Raw genomic sequence first — 27,528 nt, 5'->3', positions numbered from 1 at the left:
TTTAGGTGTGTAGCACACAATTTTACCAAATGCTCCTTGATGGACCCCATATCTTGGCCTCTGTGCTCTCCACTGCACTTGATCAGATGCTTTGCATCCGACAAGTATTCAACAGATAGTACAGTAACTGTTGGTGGAGCCCTAATACATCAACTACCCATCCTAGTGAAACAGAATAAATGAGACCTGAAGAGGTCAGTGTCTCAAGGAGCAGGCCCTGTAGATTAGCTCATCCTAGCAATGGTGAGCAGTCTGAAGACAGGGCTTCTAAGTCTTCTATATTCACCGAACCTTATTTCATGTTGACACCTCATGGGGTTCATCAACATTGCTGGAACTCACTAATAGTTTGTTGAAAATCGCCCAGTGCTACACTTAAGATCTGTGCACGTCATTGTGTGTAAATGTGTCCTCAAAAGAAGAAAAGGAATAAACAAAATTTGCCCTCTAGTTAATGATATGCACACTGGAGTATTAGGGAGAAGTATACTAATGGTTGCATCTGACTTTGAAAAGCACCAAAAAATAAGATGAATTGATATGCATGGGTAGAAAGATGGGTAGGTAGGTAGATTTGTGAAAAGTTGAGCATATTAAAATGGCAGGATCAAAGTGATTCTGTATATAGGGATATGGGTATTTATTATAAAATCATTTCAACTGTTCTATGCATTTCAAACTTTTCATAATAAAATATGGTGAAAAGCCAGTTGAAAGTGATAACTAAAAAAGATCAACAAAATGCTTAAGTTTATCGTTCTGTATGTCCAATTTTATGTATCTGAGCTTTCAGGAAATCTTCCAATCCTTACACAGGATACAGATTTTGCCCATTTATTTATGACTTTGAAGAGCGCCCCAAGAAGTGGTGTAATCAATTCAACTCCCTATGGCTTCCTAAGTTAACAATTTGGGTTATATTCACCTCTATTTTCTAAATGATGGCTATAAATTTTCCAATCTATAAAAACTAGAAAATAAAGCTAAAACATTGAATCATTATTAAAATGAGTGTTTTGTGATACTTAATATAATTAATACGAATAATTCCATATTACTTATTGGGCAGTATAGTCTTGCCTTAGCGTTTCATTAGGAGTGACAGCAAAAAGTACAATCAGCAGTCCCTCCCTGACCCTCTCCCCACCCTCTCTCCTAACCTCTCGTTCTTTCTCCCTCCCTCCGCCTCCCTGGCTCCCTTTTCCCCATCTCTTTTTTCGGAGGCAGAGACACTGCATAGCTTGGGTAAGCATGGCATTTAAATGGCAGGGGATATGATAGACACTACTTCAAGATTAAAGTTCCATAACTAGTTTTGTCTTTTTTTTTAGAATGAAACTTCCAACAATCTGAAGCACTACTGTGCATACCACATAACATCACATAACAGCACAACTTTTGGGTTCCACCTTCTTTATCATTTTTCTAGACAGTTTATTTTAACGTACTGCTTTTGTGAATGATTTAAATGGAAAAAAAAACTGTTCCTTAGTTTTTCTTTTCAAACAACAGAATGCACATTCTCACATTCACACTTTTTAACTCTAGGAAAAATGAATAGAATGTCTATCCAAAGTATACTTTCAACTTTCAGTTCGTATTTCAGACAATCGATATCTTTAAAGGAGACTTGAAGCGACAGCCCAAAAGTATCCCTGCTTCCACTGGGCCAACCTATGGATAATGTTGGAAGTCAGTGGAAGCCTTACATTTCTGAAAGGTGTGCCCAGGTGTCAATAAATATGAGAAATGGGCTCAGAGCTGTGTGTAATTGAATAGGTTGCATGCATTTTAAGGCAGTCTTACAGGAACACATTGAGAGATCTGGCATTCTTAAAATCGAGCATATGTCATATCAACATTCCTAGTACAAAGTATTTTGTTACTGTTTCTGTGCTCTAAATAGCCCCATGCAAAGGCACATCATTGAACCAAAGCATATGGAGGCGGCTACTCAGTTATGCTGAGCTATGCTACAGTATCAGTTTGCTACTGCCTTACTCACCTTTTTCTACACATTTGCCAATGGAAATTTCTGCTCGGAAATTATACCGTAGCAAAGAAAGAAGTAAATACACGAGGGTGGATTCCATTTCTCAAGACATATCAGTATGAACCAGCGCTAATGTNNNNTTCCTGCTGAATCAATAAAACAGATGCACCTATGCCTTAAGGAAACAGTAACTCTTTAAATTGCCCTTTATATTTACAATTACCTAATTACTTTATTTTGCCAAAAATAAAGGTCATTAAAATCATCTTGAAGCTTCCCTTAAATTTCAGAAGTAGCCTGCAAGTTGTACAGTCTTTAACTATGTTCCATTTAACACATTTAATAGATGTAAAAGCTCACAAGTGATGATATAAAGGATAATTTACGCTTGCAATGCATTTTTGTCCAATTAATAGATTGCCTGCGTGTTGCATATTTTGCATGACAAAAGAGCAGAATATTAAACTGCCATTCATAATGAAAATGCACTTTGCAAATTAAAAGTGCCGAAACAGAAATTTTTCACCCTGTTTAGGAAATAAACAGTCCTTAACCAATTAAACTGCATTGTAATAATTCTATGATTTATTGCAAGTTGTTTAACTTTCAAAACTCGGCTAACCCATATTAAGGTCACAATCCATCATGTCTTGCTTGGAAAGCCAGCAAATAATGGCTGTTGTATTAGCTGCTTTTGATGATAGTATGAAAGAAGTATTAGCACTTGTCAACAAAACTGCTTACAACATAACATTAGCATGCATGGGCTGCTGTACCTATTTATTATTCTGGCAGCTTCACACATATTGTTACAAGCTTATAAAACATTTTGTCGGGTGGAAACCGAATGTACACTGTTTGGTTTTCTGATAGACTGGCAGCATAAATGTCTGGGCTGACTTAGTTTAGTTTAAGTGTAAATAGAGACACAAATTCTTCAACCTGTTCTCTTATTGATACTGAAAAGTGCTGAATTATTCAGCATCCAACTCTTCTGTTTGTGTCTATCACAGTTATCAATTACCCATCAGTCTTCTTGTCAAAACAGAATGGATTAATCTGGCTGAAAATAAGACAAATAAATGGATACTATAACAGGGGTGCGGGGTTGCCAGACTGTCAAAGGGAAATCCAGGCAGTGACATTTGCCGTCAAAAATGGGATCTCTGGCTTAAGTGAGCAAATGATTCCCCTTTGCGAGCCAAGAATGCACTTAGCTCACCGTAAGTAAATTAATCTGCCTTCTTTGACTGCTAATGCATTAGCACTGAGGTAATAGTTCAATTGCTGAAATTCCTTTATGTTTAAATAATTTTGGTCATCATTATTGTTTCTCAAGGAAATGCAGATACTTTATCTTGGTGAGGAGAGGGCTGCTGGGTAAATAAATGAGCCCGTTTAACAATGAAGTTATTGCTGATAGTTTTGTGCCACTTCATAGCTCTCGGCTCATGTGATACCAAGTAACTCTTTGCACAGATGGCTGGTGGAACCCATCCAGCATCTGCAAAGTCCATCCCTGTTTTCTTTCCCAAACATTTTATTTGGAAATCTTGTTTGGCAAACTTCCTGAGACTCTGCCTAGCTGTTCAAAGTACATATTCCAATCTATCTCATTTGGCCCTTCTATAAAAAAAAAGCCAGCAAAGTGCCTTCTGATTTGGCACAAAAAAATGCAGCCACAGACTGAAGCAAGTTTTAGGTTCCTGGCCAAAAATTTACAAGAATGTTATCTTAGATGCTTCCATACTGGACTGTTTTACATAGTCATCATTAACATCTAAAGCCTTCACATCATGACAGGATCAAAACCCCCCAATCTGTATCAACCGATAGCTTTACTTTGCCAGAAGTTCCCTCTCGTTCTCATTTTCCCAGACATTTGTATCCTAACTAGTGTGGACGCGGTTCTTTCTTACACTGTGGGATGGTGAGGTATTTAAGGAGAGCTACCTGCTACAAAATGGTTCCATCCACTTCATGAATGAACAGATTATTTTTGAATGAAATCATCATCTTTTTGTGTTTCTTTTTCCAATAGATGGTGTAAAGCATTTAAGCATTTAAAAACCAAAATCAAAAACAAAAACCCTTCCTATATTTGGGGAGTTCAAAAGAGGTCACCCTAATAATTACATTCTAAGTACAACTTTCTCAATTCTCTTAAAGACTTTGACAGACTGGAAATTTTGGTCTCACATTCCCAGAACATTACCTCAAATTTCTCCTCAATGTAAATCAGTTTCCCAGAACTGCAGCATTTAAGGGAAATGCACAAATTGGCCTGGTCGCCACTCATCTTTGCTAAATCTCATTCGCTTGGTATATAATCCCAAAACTACTTCATGGAAGGCAGCTGGTAAACATGTGCAAACACTGAACCTTCTCCTGAAATGAGACAGTATTTTTGTTGCCAGTCAATTTATCATTTTACTTTGTCACTCCTGACCTTATTCTCTTTTTAAATATGTAACTCCCTTATAGGCAAAAGTAGCGTTGTATAAAATTTCACGTGGCCAAAAAGTGTTTCCAAAATTATAATTTTTTCCCTTAGGATTAATTCTTTGCAATATTAGTGGCTAAGTTAATTGACAGGTGTATATAATGAACTTACTTCCAAATTCTAGATGTCATTTCCCATTCTTTGAGGAACTTTTCAAAATGTATCTGCCATTTCAGATCCAAGTTGTCCAAGCCTAGACCTTCTCTCCCACTGGTTCCCCATCCCCGTTTTTTAAAAAGATTTCATTTATTTGAGAGAGAGAGAAAGACCAGGGGGAGAAGCAGAGGGAGAGGGAGAGCAGACTCCTCGCTGAGCAGGGAGTCCAATGTGGAGCTCAATCTCAGGACCCCGAGATCATGACCTGAGCTGAAGTCAGACACTTAACTGACTGAGCCACCCAGGTGCCCGCACTGGTTCCCTTTTACCAAAATCCTCCATCGGTTGCTAAGCTCTACCCAGTCCACCTTTACCATGTCTGTTATTTTCCCTTCAATTATGACTGTCACTGTGCTTTTGTAGTCCCTCCTGATTCATTCATACATTCATGCATGCACCAGTTCATTTATTCAACAGCTCTCTGAGAGCCAAACATGAGTGGTTTCTCTACCTCAAGTCTTTCCAACACACCTCCCACTCTGGCCACCTGCCTGCAGCCTGAAATACCCTCTGCCGTCCTACCCAGCCTTTAAATCTCAGTTCAAGTGCAACCTCTTTGCACATGTTTTTTATTACTTCACCCACATGTTATTTCTTACTTCTTCAAGTCTCTTAAGCATTTTTCTATCTCCCTTATCACAACGTGGTCGAATTCCTACCTCTGCCACTGAGTAGCTGTGTGACTGTGGGAAATTATATAACCAACTGAAGCCTCAGTTTCTCCTCTAAAATCAGAGATACTATTACTCCATAGGGTGTGAAGTTAAATGAAATAACGCACGTAACATACTTAGAACTATGCCAGTGTATATATGATTGCACGCAGCAAGGAGTTAAAAGTATTTGTTGTAACATCTGTGTGTTGAAAGAGAAGCATTTTAATTGCCTTTGGTGTTCCTGAGGTCCTTAAAACTCCATTTACATACTTTCCCAGGTGGTGGGCCTGGGCATCCAATTCTGGGCTGATCACTCTGGAGTCATGCTGCCCGTGGTGGTATCCTAGCCCTTTTTCTCTTCATTTTCTCTTTTTTTAATGCGAAGTCGGGCAGTTAAAAGTTTCTATACCTCATAGATGATTGTTAAGATTAGCTGAAAATAAAAGGCTTAGCAGTGCCTGATCCACAGCAAGACCTCCGCAAGTGTAGCTTGTCATTCCCTAGAGGGGTTTCAGAATGTTCCTTGATCTACTTCTAGGTGGTGAGAAAGGACCATCAGAATGAATGCATAATTCCCTGAATTATTGTCACCCCCTACCAGAAGGCTTCCTGAATAACACTTCTGAAAGCGGTCTATCATGGATCTCCTAGACTGACTAAATACTACCAAATTATATCACTCCCCAAACAGAGGGTGATTCACATTCTCCCTCTACTGGGACATCGGCCCCTCTTTTCCAGCTTTCGGAGTGCTTCCAAATCATCTCCTCTCCTCTGAATTGTACCACCTCATCTTCCCCTAAAATGTATCATTTATCCTCTTAACACTTCAATTATGGTCCTCCCGGGTCCACAAACTCTCAAGGAGGCCATTCGTCCTGGCCTTGTATCTTTCCTCATGTTGATCACTCCCTTCCCTGCCCCACACATCTAGAAACATCTGCCCTATTGCTAGCCATCTTCCATCCTTGTAAGTTTAAGAAGCTTGCCTCTGCCACAGACTTTCTGACTAACTTAGTCCTCAAAGATCTCTCTCTCATCTAAATGAAGCATTTAGAGATTTTACCAACTTAGCTATTAATTACAAATTGTCTTGCAGCATTTGCTGTGTGTTTGCCTCTCCAGGGGTATTTCGCTAAGCTTCCTAGCGTTCTTTTTCTTGGTTAATCCACAAAGCTCTCTGGATAATCTTCCTGGTCTGCCACAGAAACCATGCCATTTGTCTTGCAACTGTCCTTGCTATTGGCCAAATCTATTTTTATGTACCAGGAAGAATTTTCCCTCCTTCCAAACTGTACTTCTGCCACTTCTGAGGATCAATGACATCTGTATTCTACAGCCAGCCCTACCTGATGAAGGCAGCCCTATGCTGTGTGGAAGCACACACTTCAAGATATTGCAGTTTTGAGTTTGAATCTTGGTTTTGCCACTTGCTAACCAGGTGACCTCGGGCAAGTCACTTTTCTGAGCCTCAGTTTCATTCAATATAAAAATAGTTAACTAGCTCACAGAAAAAAAAAATATGAGGAATATAGGAGATAAATAACATAAAGTGCCTGACAAATTATAGGGAGTACATTTTAAATACCTCGCCCCTCCAATTAATATGAAATCATATTAACACTGTCTACAATGTATCCTTACTTTATATACACCTCGACACAATCATGATTATCTAGAGATTTATACCTATGTTGAGTACTTACCCATGCATTTTACATCCCTTATCAAACAATTAGATGTTCAAGAGTAGGATGCAGACTAATCTTAGTATCTGTAAACTGAAAACTAAGTGCTTTGTCATGAAAGATGTTGAAGCCATAACTTACTAGTTGTTCAAAGCTGATTAACATTGGAAATTACCTTTCAAATGAAACACTGGTCTCTTTTCTCCCTCACATTTAAGGCAATTGAAGGCCAAAGGCTAAAAAGTCCCTCGATTAAGGATAAAATGCAGAGTGGAAGTACCATGCACATGGCTTGCCTTCCCATTTTTGCATTCTAGAAATGTATTCCAAGATAACGAGGCAGTGTTTTGCAAGGTATCTAATGAAAATTTCCTTTAGAGCAGTCACAATTGCCATGCCGAAATGAGTCTCATAACTGAAAATCACCTCCAAATTTTTAATAATTCCCTCAGCAAACACTTGTTCTGGTTGGATGTATCCAGACTTTGGTTGAGAAATGAATGGTTTAAAACAAAAACGTGCTTTAAATAGAATTTCTGAGTAGAGCAATCACAATAAAATGTCAGATTCTAAGGTTTGAAGAGAAAGCTAATTTGAACCGATTTTCTTTCTTTTTTACTTTGTGAGGACAGTCTAAATGGCTCGACCTAGTCTGTTCATTGACATGTCTCTCTCTAGCTACGAATATTTTCATCTTTCCAGGGTACAATCCAACCTCTGAGTCGGAGTTAGCATGAGGGGTTAAGCTACCTCTATGGGCAGGATACAGAGATAGAGAAAAGTCTAAAACTTGACGTGACTAATGTATGACTGAAATGACAGTCTATCACATATGGTGGTAAAGACAATTTCTACCTTCATGGATCCATCCTTGAGTATTAAAGAAGTCTTGAGAAACCACAACTCTTCCCATTGGCTTTTGGGAGAAGGGGAGGCAGGGAAAATTTTTACTGCTCCCCCTTAAACTCTTATTAGATGGCTGCCGAGAAGTTCTGACTCAGCAACTTCCCAAGTCAGCCAGTCCTTTAAAAAGGTTTCAGTGTGACCAACACAGATTTATAATCAGTCTTCTGTTTGGAAAGCCCAAGCTTTAGAGAAACTGAGTGAATAATGTCAAAATAATTGTATTTCAGTTCAACAATCAGATTTTCTCCCATATATAAAAAAACAGTCCCGGGGAACAATTTTCAGCATTTTATTGTTTTGATGGGACAAAGTATAAGGTTATCATAATAACAGTGAGCTACTTTTTCTCCTTCTGAAAGGAAGAATTACAGCAAAGTATTTTCCTAAGTGGCAGGGTGGACCAGAGCTTCTCTGTCCTGTGTATGAAGTGTCTAGTCTCAGAAGTGAGATTCCCAGAGCAACAATTTCTATCATGTTGTGAAAGAGGTTAAAAATTTCTTTTGTCACAGAGTATTAGCACTGACAAGCTTATTAGAGCAAACCAAGCCCCCTCTACTCCTTCCCTCCGGCTAATTCACCACACCTGAATGGGGTTTCAGGGACGAGGGCGGCAGGTGGGATGCAAATAGTAAATAAGTAAATGAAACTCCATAGCAATTCTCTTGAACTTGAAAAATGTTCCATACTTATTACTTTATTTTTACAGTAACTGTCTTCTTCATTCATAAGTACCCCAGTAGAACTTTGCCATTTTGATGATCACTTCAACATAACAGATGTGTATGGCAAATGTTAGTTATCTCACAAAATCCCCATACCTGTTCTGTAAGTGAAGTATTAATGTTTTTATATCGGAGCAAAACTGAGGCTCAGAGAGTTTAAGTGACTTGCCCAAGGTCACACAGTTAGCAAGTAGCAAAACCAAGATTCAAACCCAAAACTCTGAGACACCACAGTCCGTGCCCCTTCCATATACTGTCATGCCGCCTCAACTGGGGAAGGCTGGCTGTAGAAGAAAGAGGTCATTGATTCTAAGAAGTGGCAGAAACACAGTTTAGAAGGAATTTGATCATTTCCTCTGGTCTGTTTCTCCCCTCCTCTCCTATCTGTCTTTATCTTCCTCGCCTCTTCATTTTCCCCATCTTTATTTCCGCCATCTTCATAGTTAAATAAGACGGCTTGTTCTTGAGGTAGAGAACGGTGGCAAATGCATGCAGTTTCTTAATTTGTGGAACACAGGGGGAGCTCCTGAATGGACCCTGACTCAAAAAAACAAACAAGAAACCAAAAAGCCCCCAAAACCCAAAACAACTTTCCATTCACCTGCCATAGTTGCTGAAATTCCCATCATTAGAGAGTTACTTCTTTGGATTAGGTGCACTTTGTCTCTAAAAGTTGTCTTGGAACACGCAAGGCTAGCATGCTATTTATAATTTTCCCCAATATTTATGTACCCATTGTAATCCATCATAGAACATGCAACTTTTGGTTGGTAATAAAACAGCACGAAAGGTTCAGACAAGTCCTCTGTAGCAGAGAACAGAACAAGTAGTTGAGGAAAGCATTTTTGGTAAGCTACTAAGAACATACCTTATAATTCCACTGCTGACTCAAAAAAAGTGCAGATAGTTTCAAAATGTTTGAGCGTGGATCAATGTGTAGGAGATTTTCGAAAACCAAAGAAAGCAATAAAATGCCAGAACTGGAAGATGCGAGTGGAAGAACCATGAACTACTGGATTTTAGTGTTTTGCCAAAATGCAAAAGAATAACAGGTAAGAAGCAACCAGATAATGATTATTTAAAATCAATAACCCTCCCCAAAGAAAAGTTAAGAAGCGAACCACAAAAGATTCTCATTATAGAATATATTTTGAGAATTTGTCAGCCTTAATTATAAAATCACCTCTCTGTCCTGACCACAGAAATCCTGAAATGACACAAACCCCTGCTGGCCAGATTCTATCACGTGACCCTGGAATGACACTGTGCCTGTAATCATTGGGTAAACCAGCAGGGCCATCAACAAACATAAACAGATTGGTCTCCAGGAAGGGTGAGCAGTGAGGAAAGGAACGGCCTCGGCCAAAGCTCTGGAACCTGTTGCAGCTCTGAACGACGGCCTGGACTCGGGCCATCACACAGTAATTCCTGGCAGCTCACCACCCGCTCTAATGCAGATTGTGGCCGCAAGTGGCTGTGAGGCAGTAGGCTCTGTGACTGGGGTGGGGGGTTGCCGCCTGGCAGAAAGGCTCTGCTGCCCTGGGGCTTCACCTCTAAGGAGGCCCACGGGCACAGGCCTGACAGCAGAGCGCAGCGGGTTGCACTAATAACAGCCCTGTGCCGGATGTGCTTCCCTCTGTTAAATAAACACTGCAGGAGTTACAGGGGTTGTAAGATCTCTGTAGTACGTTCTGAAATAAGGCTGCAATTTCAGTATGCTACAAACCATTGAAATTGCCACTTTCTAGGTCAAAAAATGGTTGATTATCGGTGATTTCATATGACTTGACCTCATTGTTAACTGGTCATGCAGATTTGGTATCACAGTGTAACTGTGGGAAGGAAACAAGAATTCAAGTGTGATCACTAAATGCCTTGGTTTTTTTTTTTTTCCCCAAGGAAACCCTTTTGGTTTAAGGAGAAGGCAAATTCCTTTTAGCTGCAATTAGTATTTGTGGAATATCTAATCACACGGTGCTGTGAAGTATACAATACACAAAAGAGACCAACATTACCCTTGAGAAATTTATCTGTATGTGAGGATTTGGCTAAATATAGAACAAAAACAGCATTTCCATTTTCTACATTGCAGACAGAAATGGCTATAGTGTAAAGTGCAACTAATCTTTCATAAACTATACTGATGCCAGTACCACACACCCAGAAATATCAATTACTGGCCTTATTTTTTATGCACACCTGCCCCTCCCCCCAATGAACACACTCCCACCTCCCACCCATCCCCCCCTACACCCCCCTACACATACTCTATTAGTTTTCTTTCTAGGACCGGCTAGATAATTGGCAGGGACAACACAAGACCTTGTTTAAATATTATTAAGAATTTCAAGATGGTGACAGGAGAGCATTAAACTGAGCCCTTCTAAGCATGGAACCCTGTGTCACTACCCAGGTTGTGTGGCCATGAAGCAATCTTGCTGCTCTCAGTTTCTTACAAATGCCTATGCCTGGCTCATTCTACCCCAGGGCTCCGGCACTTGCTATTCTCTCTGCTTGAAATGCTCTTCTCATGGCTAAGGTCTCAGCAAAAAAGCTTCCTCCTCAAAGAAGTTTTCCCTGACAACTCTATCTAAAGAAGCTCCTTTTTATGTCATTTTCTGAATATTATTTTGCTTTCTTTCCATTACTTCCCTGTTATGTCCTCGCTAATTTACTTATGGATTTATGTACTGTCTTGCTTCCCTGCACCGGGATATAAACTCCACAAGAGAAGTGACTTTATCTCGTTCCCTTCCTCTTGTTCATATGACTCCTCAAACAGTACTTGGTACATAGTAGGTGTCCGCTAAATATGTTTCTGCTGAATAAATGAACAAACTAAACTATTTACAAAATATTTCTAATTTGTCAAAAAGCTTCGCTGATCTTCAAGTATTTATGTTCCAACAGACTTAGCTAATCCACATGCATGAATCCAAAGACAAGAACGAACCAATAATGAAATTCAAAATGCCATCTAATGCAATGCATCAAAAGTGGAACACTCATTCAGTTATGATTATTAAGTGATTTATCTTTACGAATCATACTACATTCTAAAGGTCAACCAGCTATTAGAGTTAAATCTGCTATGGATCTCATATCTTAAAAGTTTTTAAGTAAAAGTGAAAAGTAGACATATATTAAAATGTTGACAGAGGGGCACCTGGGTGGCTCAGTCAATTAAGCATTCAACTCTTGGTTTTGGCTCAGGTCATGACCTCGGGGTTGTGGGATCGAGCTCAGGACTGGGCTCTGTACTTGGTGTGGAGTCGGCTTGAGATTCTCTCTCTCTCTCTCCCTCGTCTTCTACCCCACCCCCCGCTCATGCATACTCTCTCTCTAAAAGAAATAAATAAATCTTTTAAAAAATGTTGACAGAAAACATCTCATAGAATAATTTCTAAGAAAATATGGTAATTTTTTACTGCAACTGTGCTTGTTGGTAATAGGATATAATTAAGTCATTATTAAACACTTTATTAGAAAGCTGAATGCAGCCATAATTTTTTCACAAAGCTAATATTCAATCTAGAATAGCTAAATACAACAACAAAAAAATTAAAATGATTATAAAAGGTCATAAAAACTAGGACTCTGACCCCTTACAGGAACTGTGATCCTGAAAATAACCTTAGTTGAATTAACTGGGAGCTCATGTTAGATTATAAAGCCTCTTGTAACCTACTTATTTAATTATATCTTCTGAATTTAAGGGTCAAAGAGAGTGGCCCCCTTAGTCTCGACTTCACTTTCCATGGTCCGGTTGGTTCTGCCTAGAGTTGGTTACTGCATGCGAATCATCCTTCTTGGTGGTTTCATCGTTTCCAGCCACAACCAGAAATTAACAAAACAATTTATAAGCACTGACTGTTGAAGACATTCCTACATGTCCAACGAGATACGCAATGCAAGCTAAATAGCAGAGCATTTGCAATTTAAAATATAATTTTCCATAATGAAAATGTAAAGCAGTCGTTCTGTTTTATTCAGTATGGCAGGTTAGGAATCCCCGTGAAGCGACATTGAAGCAAAGAGTAGATTAATCATTTAATTTGGTTCGGAACTATGCAATGGGGCACCACAACCTTTTATTCCGTAACCAGCGGCTGACCCTAACGTGAATGAACCAATTAGACATCTCTATTTAATTGTTGGGTGACCCATCTAAAACTCTCTAGGAATTTTCATTTTAAACAACACTCAACAGTCTGAAAGAATCCTAGTTATCCCCCTGGTGGAGGTGGTTGATTTGATAGAAGCACACAAAGGAGCTCAGCAAACGGGGGGAAGAAACTGCAAGATCATTTTAGACTGTGTTCTGTAAAAGAACATCTTAATATAATGAGCCTTTTTCCAGTCTCCCTTGGCGGAGCATCAGCCCTCTCAGATAACCCCACACAAAGCAAATACCATCCGTCTGAAGTTACATTTGCTCCTTGTTATCACAACGTATGCCACTTAATTCATTATTCAACGAATTCACTTTCTTGTTTATTAGATGCAAGGTAGCCGCTTATCCCTAAAGGCCATGTATGCAAAAGACTGCTTGTAATCCTGTCACTTCAAACCTCTCTAGGCTCTTACATTGCTTCCGGAATTAGGAGGAAAGAAGCAAACAATTTAGATTTATTCCTGATGATATTAAATCTGTACATGATGAAAGAAATAAGAAAGAAATGCGAACCTGAGATTTGTCGGAGAGTGGCTTCAGATGTTATCTTTACATGTAAAAGTTAGTATATTCCCTCGCTTCCCATAATAAACACCTTGAATTATTCTTCCTACATTAAAGAGGAATAAATTAAATGCATTTTTTTTTTTTTTTGGTACAGGTTGCCTGCAAAAAAAGGTAATATATCCCATCAACTTCATTTCAAAGATGCAGGCCAGCTCAAATCACGCGCTGAAAACAGATACTAACATACTTTACAATCTGATACCTGATGTGTCAAGGCTTTGGAGCACCATTCTTTAAGTGTATTTAAGTTTGGGTTAAAAAAAATGCATTGAAAATGGTTTTCAACTTTTTCAATATGGGTATTTAAAGATTTTTTTTGGTTGTCAATAAAAAGATGTGATAAGCATATTCTGAAAAATATAAGACAATATAACTGAACTCTTCACACAATATAGTATAATGGTCAGAGATATTTCAATTTGATTTGGTAATCTTACGCTATTAGAATCATTAAAATGTAAACGAATTACTGAATTAAGCAACTTTCACTGCACTCTTAGCACAATTAATATTGCATAAAATTATCTGCATAATTATACACAGTATGTTTACATAAAACATCCAGGAAAAAGCTACAAATCAGGCTGAGTGTAAAATATTTTAAGCTGTATGCTGAAGTCGTCTAAATATGGAAATCTAAGTGGCTGTTTCAGTATTGGTGCTTTACGTAACTGAAGACAGTTCTAAATTTCATGCTTTACTTACTTAAATGCTAAATAACTCTATACTTATTTTTTTTAATTCTCATAAATAAATATATGAAATATATCTAGACTGAATGTATTTTGAACCTGAGTGCATTATTCGCCAAACTGAAGAGGCATTTACTTTCTTCAATTAATTTGCATTTGTGAGGTAACTACTAGGGATTCAACATTAGTTCATCAACAAAAGCCACAGAGAACATTTTACAGCAGCACAGCATCTACGGATAAGCCTAGGACAAAAGACTCGACATCTCCAGGAAAGAGGAGCCATTTACGAGGAACCTCATTTTGTGAACAGAGTTGTGACTAACAAAATAATGTGTAAAGAATTACCTGCTACTATTCTAAGGAAGGAAATACACTTGAAAACTCACGTAAGCTAGCAACTGTGGATATTATTGTAATTCCTGCCATTCTTCCAAATAGCGCTCATATTAATATAGTGATGCACAAATTGATTTACCTGAATAATTAACCTTTACTACAGCATAACTACCTGAGGTACAGATTAATGTTTTCTATTCAGCTTAAGACATAAACCTACCAGAGAAATCACACTCATTAAATATACTGCAAAAATCAATTGTTTCCTGCCACTCTGAGGAATTAATATCAACAATTAAGTTGTGCAGTATTTTTAAAAGCTTATATCCATCTGTCTGTGCCAATTAAACAAAAACAGCAAAACAGAGCAAAATGAAATTAACAAAGAATGCTAATAAAACACAACTTTTCTGTTGATGTCTTAGATATATAACTTTATTCATTATTGTACAACTCTTGGTTTTTTACATGTGGGAGATTTAAAAAGTCACCCAGTGATTTTTTATAGTGCAACCGTATGCTAGATAAAGATATTTAAGCTGTCAGTATAAACTGCTTCTGTTTTCATTTTGCATTTAATTTCAATGCCAGACTCAAGGCATAAATTTTTCATCACCTGCAATGCTATGAATAAAAGATTAAAAAAAGAACTGAGAAGAAATTCTAACACATGCGGTGCATGCGGCACATTGTGCAGACGCAGTGTTCATAACTAGATGTTTAATTTCCATCTTTTTTTTTACATCAGGAACATTATTATTTGAGTTAATACATCATGGAGCTAATTTCCCCGTATTTTAGCTTTGCAGAATTCAAGTTTACCTAGTTTGGGCCAAACAGGCCATTCATTCCCCTTGAAACCTGAAGTAGACGCCCTAAGATTCACATGCTACTTTGTTAGCACGGCAGGATTCTATTACTCTCGTATTTCTGGAAAGGGAATATTTCAACATCATATATTTTTGTTTTAGTCCATGAAATAGCACGTACGTTAACCTTGCCGGAAAGTTCAAAGAACTCAGAATTACTACGATGGTCCCACCTAATATCAGGTCCTCATTAAGGCTTGCTTCATGTTCTCAAACCGAAGATAGAATCAATCCCAAGAGGTCAAGTTATAAGCTCAGTGCTGAGGCATTTTTTATTTAGTGCTTAGGACTATTTTCTGTAGCACGATGCACCTTCACTGTCACTTTATTAGCCTCTAAAGGACTCGCAGACCAAGACGATTTCTAATTCCCACCAACAGACTCTTAGCGAGCAAGGGAGGCGCAAGAGCCCTTCCTAATCTCATCAGGAGGGCCCGGCGTTTATTAGCCTTGTCACTCTCTGAAACTCCACTTTCCTAGGGCGGTCAAGAGCCTGCTAAGGACTCCAGGCCTGTCGGGGACATCAAGAGTCAGTCCCTCGGATGTTAGTGGCATCTAATAATGTCTAGCTTATTGTCTTTGGCTCTAATTACGCAAACTAGCTTTTTTATGGTTATTGAAATTAGGTCCAGGGAAAGCTTGGAAAAAAATAAACCAAACCATGTTCTGATACATTATTATCAACGTGGTATCCAATTAGCTCAGTTGGTTAGCTGATAGTGCTAATGAGACCTCGGTCACTGGTTCAGTTCCAGGGGGGCCAGTTAGCTTTACTTTGTTCTATGGTCACAGATGGATACCTCATCTTATCCAGCTGTCTTAAGTGCTACTGGTCACCAAAATAACCAAATGAGAGCGTATGAATGGATCCGCGCAAATCCATCCCTACGACTAGGCTCTAGAGGGCATCAGTATCATCTTTTGTGACGACCATAGAAAAATTAGTATTTTAATATAAAACCTCCTTTTTTTTTCTTATTGTTTATGACTGCAAAGCAAGCACTTTAGATCTTAAAAATCATTTCATGAGCTCTAACTAGACTTCACAACATCTCTATGACGTTGGCAAGTTTAATTAAGCTTACTTTACAGATGACAAAGCCCAAAGTGAGAGGTGAAGTCACTTGTCGGAGGTCACATAAAGTGTCAGGGGCGTTTCTCAGATTGGAATCCCTGTCTTCTGTATCTCATTCCATCGTGGTACCCAAGAGACTGCTCTGCCTCTATGGAAACAGCCTGAAGTCACAGTAATATGTCACTATATTATCACATTATTTTTCATTACGCTAGAAGACACAAGCTTAGTGAGAAGGCATGGGGAGTCAAGGATTACAGATGTATCTCCCTTTAAGCAACAGAAATGTATGGAAATTTGGATTTGTTGAATAGATAAATTAGAGGGTGTCATGTATCACTTAGTCTATGCTACCTCATATTGTTATTAATCACTTTTTTTTTTTTTTGGCTTGCTCTAACTTCCCAACTAGACAGCATGCACAGGGAGCAGACCACATCTAACACAGCTCTTGGAATCTATAGCAGGTATTGAGAAATATTTATTCATGACAATGGCATTTGATTGGAGAGAACAGGAGAGTAGGACTTCATATCCTATGGGGCTGGCAAAATAGGAGGTGGGAAAACCTTCATGATGGTGGGCAGGATTTTTCCTACTGAGCCTCTACAATTATAGCAATTCTAGTTTGATATGTTATGTGCAAGCCTAACACAGATCCTGGATACCAAGATGGAGAGGACCTAGAGAGACAATGCACTAAAGGGAAATGTTTTCAAAGAGTAGAATGCTTCAACGGCGGGGTGGAAGAGGCAGCTCGATGCAGCTATGGGAGGTAGCAGCGCAATAGGACCCTGTCGACGGGAAAATGATGTTTGAGAAAATTAGTTGCTCGGTATTACAGAACAGGAAAAAAAAAACACACATGAAGGTGGAGTGAGGTAGGATAGTAAACATATTTTTCATTTTATAAAATGATTATTCCTAAGATGTTTTAAAGCATATTTTTCTCATGTTTGAAGTGATTCTTTTTTGAGAGAGAGTGCAAGCACACGCACAACTGTTGGGGGTGATGGAGAGGGAGAGAGAGAATCTCAAGCAGGCTCCATGTCCAGTGGGCAGGAGCCTGACGTGGGGCTCTATCTCACCACCCTGAGATCATGACCTGAGCTGAAATCAAGAGTCTGAGGTTTAACTGACTGAGCCACCCAAGTGCCCCATGAAGTGATCTTATTTAAAAGTTATTTTTTAGAAAGTTTCAGAAATACAGCAATTAAAGATATTTAATTCAGAAATACAGCCTATAAAGATATTTCTCCCTCGTGTAACTGACCTAGATTCTTTAAGTAAAGGATCAAGTCAAGAATTGTTGGGGTGGCTTTGTCAAAGGAAGAGCCATTTTAGAAATAGGTCTTAACACCCATGGAATCCAAGATGGAAATGGCAGACAGCACCGAACTGAGGTATAATGTGCATGTTCCTGGACATGGGCCAATCCAGGTTTTTCATTTCAATAGTCCCCTCCTTCCTGTTCATTAAATCTCTATCATTAAACCTGGGTATTGGAATTCTTCAAACAGCCTTCTCTAGCCTATGGTCTGATCACTAACTCTTCTAGTGGTTAGGAATAATCACTCTCTTTTTAAAAAAAATACGAATATCCTGTACAAAATTATTAGAATATATAAATTCATTGCTCAGTTGTGTTAAAAACTAGAAAAAAATTAAAATCATTTAGTGCTTATTCTCAGGTGAAATATGGCACTCACTTTCATGCTACACAGATTTACAGAATAATTACATGGTCGATATAGTTCAATTTTCATCTTCTGACTTTTAAAATAGTATTAATGAATTAGTGCTTTATACCATCAGAGCTTTGATGATGATTTACTCACTTTAATGTATGAGAAAATGTACTGAGCACCAGTATTTCAGGGATGGTTGCTTCCCACCAGATTAGTGTTTATTAACCTATGAGGCTTCCAGGGTCCGTGAACCTCCTGGAAGTATACCCAAAGTTTGGAGGTAGATGCATATGTTGCCTGTTTCTAGGCAAAGAGCTCTTCTTAGAACTTCAAAGGAGTTCCTGTATCAAAAAAAGGGTATGAACCACTACTGCAGATTTTCAGCTTGTGTTTGCTTTTAAGAAGTTAATATTCATCTCTCTGTAATAATTAAAGCTATCTATATTTACATATATATTGTCCAGTTTAATTGCTTTATGAAGTAGTGGAATACTCAAAGAAAAAAAAATGCTATATTTTGTTTCTAACAAGGGAAAAGAAAGACACAAATGGCAGCTACAAAAATTTACACTAATTATGTCCATACTGAGCAGTGGGAGAGATTAATAGGGACGGTTAGAGAAATGTCGTTCCTTGAGATAGTTGAGATGAAAATAAATCCTCTCTCTAAGATACATTAGGTGTAGTTCTTCCTAGGAAGTCGAGCGCTAGACGAGAAATCCTGGGGTCCTTTCCAGGATTGTGATCTCTTTACTAGGTGCCTCTAGAAGATGTGAAATAACTGTTTTTATTCATTGTCAATCAAACACATCAGTTCACACACATGCTATGCTTAGCTAACCTGTCTTTTAAAAAAGGAAACCTATTTTAAACCCAAATACCCCAATCATACACACAAACACAGACACAGAGGATGAGACAATCGAGAACCCGGTTCTATGTGTATTTGTGCCATCAACTCACTGTCTCACCGAGTTCTCAAAAGCAAGTTAATCTCGCCAAAAACCCCTGAAATGTTTTGTTTGGTTTTGTTTTTCACTCCTAATTGCCTTAAATCCAAAAGGTTGGATTTGACGTAAGTCAAATGTTTCTCAGTGCATCTCAGATGACTGAAAAGTGACAGATTCTCAGTTCCCAATCCAGGTTTATGCAAAGAGAATTGCTCAGAAAGGGCCCCGGGAATCCACAGTGTAACAGGTAATGTGGGTGACTCGTGATCACACAAGTTTGGGAAACCTGGATGTGCTATTCTTAGCCCTTTAAGATTTTTGGATTTGGGCTAGTTGGTATGTGGTTCCCTTCTTCTGAAGAACTTCCATGTATTATATAATTCACTCAAATCAATTTCACCTGGAGTCTGGGAGAATACATTTCCAATCATGAAATGAATTGTTGGTGAATATGCAACACAGCATTCCAGCAGTTAATTCAAATTTCTATTGTCAAGGAATGTAAGGGAATGGGAACATGTGTATGATATTAAAAATAACAGCTTTCTTTATCCTCCTTTAAAAATCAGTACTGATTTCAAAAGGCATTGATAAGCACAGGGTCAGCATATTTTCTCAGTCATGCTCTTGGGGAAACATTAATTTAATATGGTCTTCTGGACAACTGGTTCTTTTTGGATCTCACAAAAAAAAGCTTTTAATTCAAAAAGGGAACGGCAGGGTATTGGTGGAAAATTGCAAAAGGTTTATGAGGGTTTGTTTTTTTTTTTCTCCTTGATTAACAAAATTGAGAGCCAAGACACCTTCTGTTTCTAATCATGTTTCTATTAACTTGGACTTTTTTTTTTTTCCAACCTGAAAGTGTGGGGTGAAATCTTATACTTAGTTCTATGAAGGCACTTGCCAATATCATAATGCAATTACATTTGGCCACTTGGAGAATAGATCTATGACCAAAAACATTGTTAACAATGGACACTTTCGCCTGGGGTTATGTTTTTTCCCCCAGTAATAACATAGCATATTTAAAATAGTGTAAGCCTATATATAATACAAATACAAGAACAAATGCAAGGTAATGACACGTCTACTGGCACATACCAACGTTTCCCAACCACCGGTATGTGATTTCAGGTTTAGATCAGTGACCATTGATTGCAACTAAGCTACAGAACAGTATCCAAAGTGTGAGAGGTGACCTAGTAGAGAGAAGATGGCCTTCTTCAGTTTCTAAAAGTAATGCCCAGAAAATACTGATATATTTCCAGAGTCTTCTTCACGCTAGAAATGCTACAGAATGGTTGTTATTGCATAACAATGAACTACTTTCTTATACATACAAGGCCATGCAGTCATTTGGGGGTAATCGCTCTGTACTCAAATGGTAGCTCCATTGGTGTGTAACTGTTCGTGTGAATTCAGCTGCCCCTTTTAGTAAAGTATGCAGATTTACTTTTCCCATTTGCTCAACTCCAGGGAGTAACGCTAAATCTCATTACGTAACCAAGTGATTTTCATTTGGGGTGTATATGGGCATTTTTAAAAGTGAATTCCTACAGATAAAGAATTGATACTTGGAGTTTTTTCTAAATTTTATGTGCCAACATATTTAAATTACTACAGTTGGACAAACTTTTGATTTCAAACCGTCATCTTACAATCATTCTATCTATAACAGAAGCTTGGCTCTACTGTTTCTTCACAATAATTTTGTTATACCCCAAATTCAAGATTCATCCTTTTAATATATTGAAAGTGATCATCTTCTCAATTATTTGTAAGTCTTAGGCAAGTGATTAGTAAGGCGAATTTGGAATGCCCTCAGGAGGATGTGAAATCACTCATGAAACACACAACGTGTTTTTTAACATTACTGTTAAACAATCACCTACGTTTCAGGGTGACTTAAAATGTTTTCCAGCGCTTTCCATGTTGATCTCTCTACTAGTATTCCCATTGATAATATATCAGCAAACTAATGACCCAACATTTGAGACTGTTGAACTTGACTTGCTTGAAGCTTCTATTACACAATAAATTATTTTAAACACACCTTTTGGGTAGTTCATTTATTTAAATGACCCCTAAACCTTGGGGATAATTAAGAATAAAGTTTTACGTAAGCTTCATTTTTAATGGTTTTCTGGTACCTTTCTTCTACGGTAGTCTCATCTATGTTGTCTTTAAAATCTATCAGATAAATATATTACCAGGTGTAATTATTCTAAGCCGCATCATTATTATTTTCTCATTTATAATTATTTATTCATTTCAAGTTACTTGGCATGCTATTAATGGGCCATATAGTTACATATCCTAATTTGTTCTTGTGACTTATAATTAATTTAAACAGAAGTTCAACATAAAGTATTTTAAAGTTTATAAAAATTATTTTTTTGTGTTACATGCATGTCCATAGATATAAAACTCAAAGATTTTTTTCTTTCATAATATACTATAATACGGTTACAAGTGCATTGAAATTCATCTTGTTAGAATGGTAGTAATATATCCCACCAGGACTACTGTTCCTAGTAGCAATTTAAAATAATTATTGTGAGACTTGATGCTAGACATCAGGTTTGCAATAGAATTACAATGAGGGAAGTGTATTAGAGACAAAACATTGCTGGAAGAAAACTTCATAATGGCGCAATTTGGAACTAAGCCTCAATTTTACAGTAATAGATTCTCTTTATGATGGCACAAAGGAGTGAATGCACTTAGCAAATTTAAATCTATTATTAGTCACACTTTGTGGATTGCAGTGCAAAAGGAGAAAAGAAATTAGCTTTTTAAGTATGTTCTTATATAAAACAGGTTCTAGTAAGAACAGTCTTATATAAAATCTCCTTGTTACAGTTCAGAAGCACGGTCAGTCGTTAGGACAGCAGGGAGTTGTCCAGGTTTAAAAGGCTTTCCAAAAGAGTTCCGGAGGTCTCTAATTTCAAATTATAAGTTTCTGAAGTCGGGACACATTCAACACCAGTACATTTCTTATTTACAGAAATTCAGTATAGGACAAGCGAGATGGAGTTAATTTGGTCTCTGCTGCTTACTGCGATCTCTCTCCTTGAATGAAGATGTGTTTGGAGTTCACACTGTACTATACCTACTTTTAACATGATTTTGATTACAGTAGGAGAACGCAACAGCATTAAGCTGCTATGATTTGGCACTCATCTGTGTAAAAGGAGCTTCAATTGTCAATTTTGCAAAAGAAGCCAACAGTAAGAATTCAGTAGGAATTTTTAGTATAAAACCAAAACACTAAAGATCTAAGCTTCCATTTTCAAGTTGAGTATAATGTAATATATTTGTCTTATTTATGATCCATTTTTCCTACCTCATCTTAAAATAAGGCTCAATAGAATATTTGATAAGAGCCTAATTTAGTTTTAAACTAACAAATAACATATCCATAATGTCATTGACTGGATACATAGGGATGCAGCTATAATCCTTAAGAAATATTAAACAAAATTCCTATCTGAGATGTTTCAGTGAAGTATTTATCTGTGAAGAGGAGTGGAATCACCTGACTGAATTGGGAAAGGTTAAACATACATACAAATTAATGTCATTAGATGGATGGGATAAGAAAGCGAGGACAAAAAAAAAAAAAAAAAAAGAATGGCCACCTGTAAAATAAAGTTCTACACAGCCTACATAGGGCAGATAGAAATAAAATACAATAATGTAAGGGAATTACTTTTAAAAAGCCTTTTCTCATAAACTATCCACATTCACTGCCCATATTAACACTTAACGTTGCTTTTTTATGATTTCATTTTGCTTCCGTAGCTGGTTATAGCTGGCTTTGTTGAGGAATTAGTAGTCAGTTAGTAGTTTATACATAGGCTCAGCCAACATTCAATTAATCTCTAAAATATATACTCTTTTCCCTTCACTTCGGAGACATCGCCCTCTCCTGGTTTTCCCCCCACTTCCCATCTCCAGTATGTTTTTGGAGCTCAGCACTGTGCCTGTCTCTCCCTCTATACACGGGGTTGTATCACCCATTCCCAGGGCCGCAGGCAGCACGTATGTGCTCATGACTCCAAGCTCTTTACTGACCTCCAGACCCGTTTAACTGTCCACCTAAAGAGTATCCATCTATTTTCACACATTCCATGGAGGCATCTCAAACTCCATGTGCCCCAAACTGAGTTTGCATCTGCTCACTCCCTGCAATCACATAACATTCTGTCCCAGGTATGTTCTCCATCTCAGGGGATCCAGTTAGCTGTCCAAGCCAGAAACCTGTGTATTACCCCAGAAACATAGCCCTTCCATCTCGTATGTCTAACCAATCTCTTAGTTCACATGCTTTTACCTCCTATTTCACATACTTGTCTATATCCATCTATTTCCCCTGCATTCTCTACGTTACAGAAGGAAGATTCTTCCAAAATAAAAAATGAGAGGGGAAATGATTGATAAATATAAACAGATAAAAAAATTTTAACATCACCTCAGGAAAAAAAAATCCAAATAAAATCAAAGGTAAATCACAACTCAGAAAAATATTTGCAACATATACAGCAAAGAGTTAATGTGGCTAATCAATGACTCTTCTAAATCAGTATCTAGAAGAAATAGGGCAGAGGAGAGAAACAGCCAATTTACATAGAAGTAAAATGAGTTTTAAGAATCTGAAAAGATGCTTAACCTCACTCATTGTAAAGGGAATGGACATCAAAACTAGGTATCATTTTCCAACTACCAGAATATGAAAATTAAAAAAATTAGAGCATGTGGGGAAAATGAGTCCTACCTTACACTATTGATGGGTATGTAAATTAGATAAATAAACAAGGATGCTTACTGCAGAAATTTTTACAAGAAAAATGGAGGATGATTTAAATATAAATTGGGTTTTGGTTAAATAATTTATGGAAACCCATATTGTGGAATATTAAGTTCTAGTAAAAAGAGTAAGATGGGGGGGGCGCCTGGGTGGCACAGCGGTTAAGCGTCTGCCTTCAGCTCAGGGCGTGATCCCGGCGTTATGGGATCGAGCCCCACATCAGGCTCCTCCGCTAGGAGCCTGCTTCTTCCTCTCCCACTCCCCCTGCCTGTGTTCCCTCTCTCGCTGGCTGTCTCTATCTCTCTCAAATAAATAAATAAAATCTTAAAAAAAAAAAGAGAGAGTAAGATGGATCTTCATGAGGTCATAAGAAAAAAATCTCCATGCTATGTTATCAAGTGGAAAAAGATAAAAACAGTTGTATAACGTGCTCTTATTTCTATAAAAAATGGACATACAACATATATACACATGTATATGCATAGATAGAAATTCTGTGAACAACTGCTTAAGACATGTTCACAGTGATTGCCTTTGTGGAGCCCTTTGAAACTGAGACATGTGTTGCTTTTTCAATTATTAAAAACAACTAGCTATAAAAATTACAAATACTATCATGCCATTCTCACCTTTAAAAACTTTTATGGCTTCTAACTACCACTAGGATAATGTTTGAGTTCTTGAATAAAGCTTATGTAATTATCCAAGACCTGACTTCAGCCTCGTAGTGACCCTTCCCCTTTCCATCCCCTCCCACAAACTGTACTTCCGGCCACAATGAACATCTTCCGTTCCTCAGACGCACCTGGAAAAATTTTTTTCTTCATGGTTCACCTTTTCCGGCCAGCTCCTCATGCTTCAAAACTCAGCTTCAAAGTTCCAGTAGGAAGGCTTCTCTAATTTCATATCCCTTTCTTACAGCAATCATCACGTTTAATGCTTAACTCTAGGTTTTTCCTATACCTAGACCCCAAGCTCCGTGAGGGCAGGTACAATGTTTCCCTTGTTCTCAACTATAACCCCAGTGATTAACATAGTGTCTGGATAAATGGATATATATGAACAAAAAAACTGAGATATTTGACTGATTGATTTTTAAGTCTGACCAATCTTTAGTAGGGATTTTGGGAGTAAAACAGGAGGTAAAGAATGTGCTGAAAGTGGGTATTTGGGGTGCAAAAACACTCTTAACATTCATAATAACGACAAGCATAGAGCTAAGAGCAGAAGAATATTTAACAACTGATCAAGGGGTAAAAAATAAAAAGGTGTAGAATATGGGAATGAACAGAGTGAGAAAGGATGAGTAAGAGTATTTTTCTTGGTGAATGTGAAGTTAACTTGACATAACAATGGTGGAAATAGGGATGAGGGGCTCCCTAAATGAAGCCAAGAATGTAAGCAAACAGAGGGTCTGTGGAGATGTGGTTTCCCAACAAAGCTGCTCTGTTTCTGCCCGAAGGGAGACTCGGCCTTCTCTGTTCCCTGCGGCTTTATGAGGACTCCGTGTCAGACCCAGGCTAGAGTTTCTCTGCTCTCCGGAAATGGGCACAGTTAAGACATAGTAGAGGAGCCTCCCAGAGGCCCCATGGCCCCCGGGGATTGAAACATTGTTGCTAAGCCATACACTGCGCCCAAACCTGTGCAACCTCCAGGAGAATTCTGTTGAGTTCTAGGACACTCTACATGCTTCAGAAATCTTGAGAGAAACATACAAAGTGAGATATCCAATCAGAGAAAATAGAAAAATGCTTCTCTTTCTCATTCAGCTGCAGCAACACTAAGGACAGCTGGCTCACTGTTTTCCTTCAATTGTCCTCGAGCCCCCAAGGACTTTTCTTCTACCAAATGGTCATGTCTGCCCTCTTTGCTCCACCTTCACCACTTTCAATTGAATCTTGACCTCCGTCACTTCTCTGGAGAACCTGCCTTCTCATTTCATTCCTCCCCACTTACGATCCATTTTCTCCTCACATCTGCCAGAATAGGTTTCCTGTGCTAGGCACTCTCTCGAAACTCCATATGTTTTCTCCATCAGTGATTCCTTGCTCCCATTTCTTCAACAATCAGTTGTACACCAATGACTCCCCAATTTATGTTTTCGTCCGGACCTTTCTCCTGAGTGTCCGGTAAGAAACTACCAGACCAACTTTTCTTTCCCAAAGACCTCTTCCTCCGGGATGTCTCATCTTGTGGATGCCATCACCTGCTCTGAGTAATCAAGCTACAAAGCACTGAATGATCTTTTGCTTCTACCTCAACCACTTAACATATTTTACTAATTCTTCTTCCTAAGATTTCCCCAACTGTTTGCTCTTTTTTCACGCCTGCTGCACTGCAGGGATTCTAGTCCTCGGTATCTCTGGTTTAGTCTTTAATTGTTTTCTAGGCTACAGTTGTTCCATCCCTAGACCATCCTCTGATCTGCCAGGACAGCCTCAGCAACGAGAAGCCTCCAAAGGCTGACCAGAGTATACAGTACAGGCGGTGTCACTACCTGAAGACAGCTGACAGTTCCAGCCTTATTTTCAACAATGCTTTTCAACCATGCTTTTCCCACCTTCTCACCAAAACGAACAGCTCTCCATTTCTAAACAGTGCCAAGTTTTTCCACATCTCTGCCCTTTGCCAATTCAATTTCCTCAGCCCAGCATGTGTTTTCCCCCGCTTCTAGCTGGCCAACTCCCGGAACTGTTTCCATTCAGTCTCACAAGTCATTTCTTACATGCAATTTTTTTTTCTCTTTGCCTGCAAGATAAATTAATTGACTGCTCATCTGCATTCTGTAATACATTAAACACACATAAAGCAATGTGTTAGGACCAGCTGTTTACGGGCAAACACAAATCTGATTCAATGCCTACACCAGGAACTCCTGGACTCCTCCAGTGCCTAGCACGGTGTCTGGCACGTGGTGATCACGTAATACCTGCGGACCATACTGAATGAGCGAATAGACAATATTCTACGCCTTTGTTTTTCTACATCAAAGTTAACTTTGTCAGACGGACAATCAAAGAACTTTGAAATTGTTCATTCCTTCCCTGGTATCATTTATTTTTCAAGCCTCAGAAACAGGGCTCTGGGCCTCATGTAGATCATAAATATCCTTTATTTGCATTTATAACCATTTCTGAACCTTTGCTTATACTATTTCCCCTGCTTGGGAAGAGTTCTACCCGTGTGAAGTTTCTAAGTACATGTCTCTTGTCGACTGAGAAACTCTAGAACTCTCTGCATTTCATGCTCGCTGTGTACTCGTTTTGCATTGCCTTGGATGTACACCATTTGTATGACATGATTCTTTGCACACACCATGCAGATTTTATTTTAGAAATTGAACAATATGCAATTGCCAATATTCAAATTTTTTGACCTATGAAAATAACAGTTGCCTATGGTTCAACTCATTAAAAACTTTCTGAAGGCAGGTTACCATGTTTTTTCTATTTTTTTTTCCTGGGCACATTTCTATGCAGATAGTAGGTAAGAGGTTCCCAAACTGAGGTCTGCGAAGCCCTCTGAACTTCCCAGATCTTGTTCGAACTCTAGTGGCGCTCATTGCATTCTTCACTACCATGTGAATGTATTTTAAAAAAGAAAGAAAGAAAGAAAGAAAGAAAGAAAGAAAGAAAGATCAGTCTAACTTAGGGGATGCCCTTGGTGAGGAAGTGAAAATAATTACTTTTACTGAAACTTGACTCTTGTGTGTTCATCTTTTTAATAGTGTGCATGATGAA

The 27,528-nt window shown here is 38.3% G+C and overlaps 1 protein-coding gene and 1 long non-coding RNA gene across 5 annotated transcripts in view; one reads left to right on the top strand and one right to left on the bottom strand.

The window, feature by feature from the left end:
- LOC103672174 overlaps positions 1-15,063 on the top strand; it is a 108,032-nt gene extending 92,969 nt beyond the window's left edge. For all 4 annotated transcript variants that reach the window (XR_005832401.1, XR_005832399.1, XR_005832400.1 and 1 more), the window contains 2 exons: positions 13,204-13,359; positions 13,460-15,063. This is a non-coding gene — a long non-coding RNA (uncharacterized LOC103672174). The remainder of the gene's footprint in view (positions 1-13,203; positions 13,360-13,459) is intronic.
- The window catches only part of KIAA0825 (KIAA0825 ortholog), a 365,682-nt gene that overhangs the window by 70,973 nt on the left and 267,181 nt on the right, over positions 1-27,528 (bottom strand). The gene's annotated exons all lie outside the window — the stretch shown is intronic.

The sequence above is a fragment of the Ursus maritimus genome, unplaced genomic scaffold (genome assembly GCF_017311325.1).
Source record: "Ursus maritimus isolate PB19 unplaced genomic scaffold, ASM1731132v1 scaffold_5, whole genome shotgun sequence".
Lineage (NCBI taxonomy): Eukaryota > Metazoa > Chordata > Mammalia > Carnivora > Ursidae > Ursus > Ursus maritimus.
This window is presented reverse-complemented; position numbering and strand designations above follow the sequence as displayed.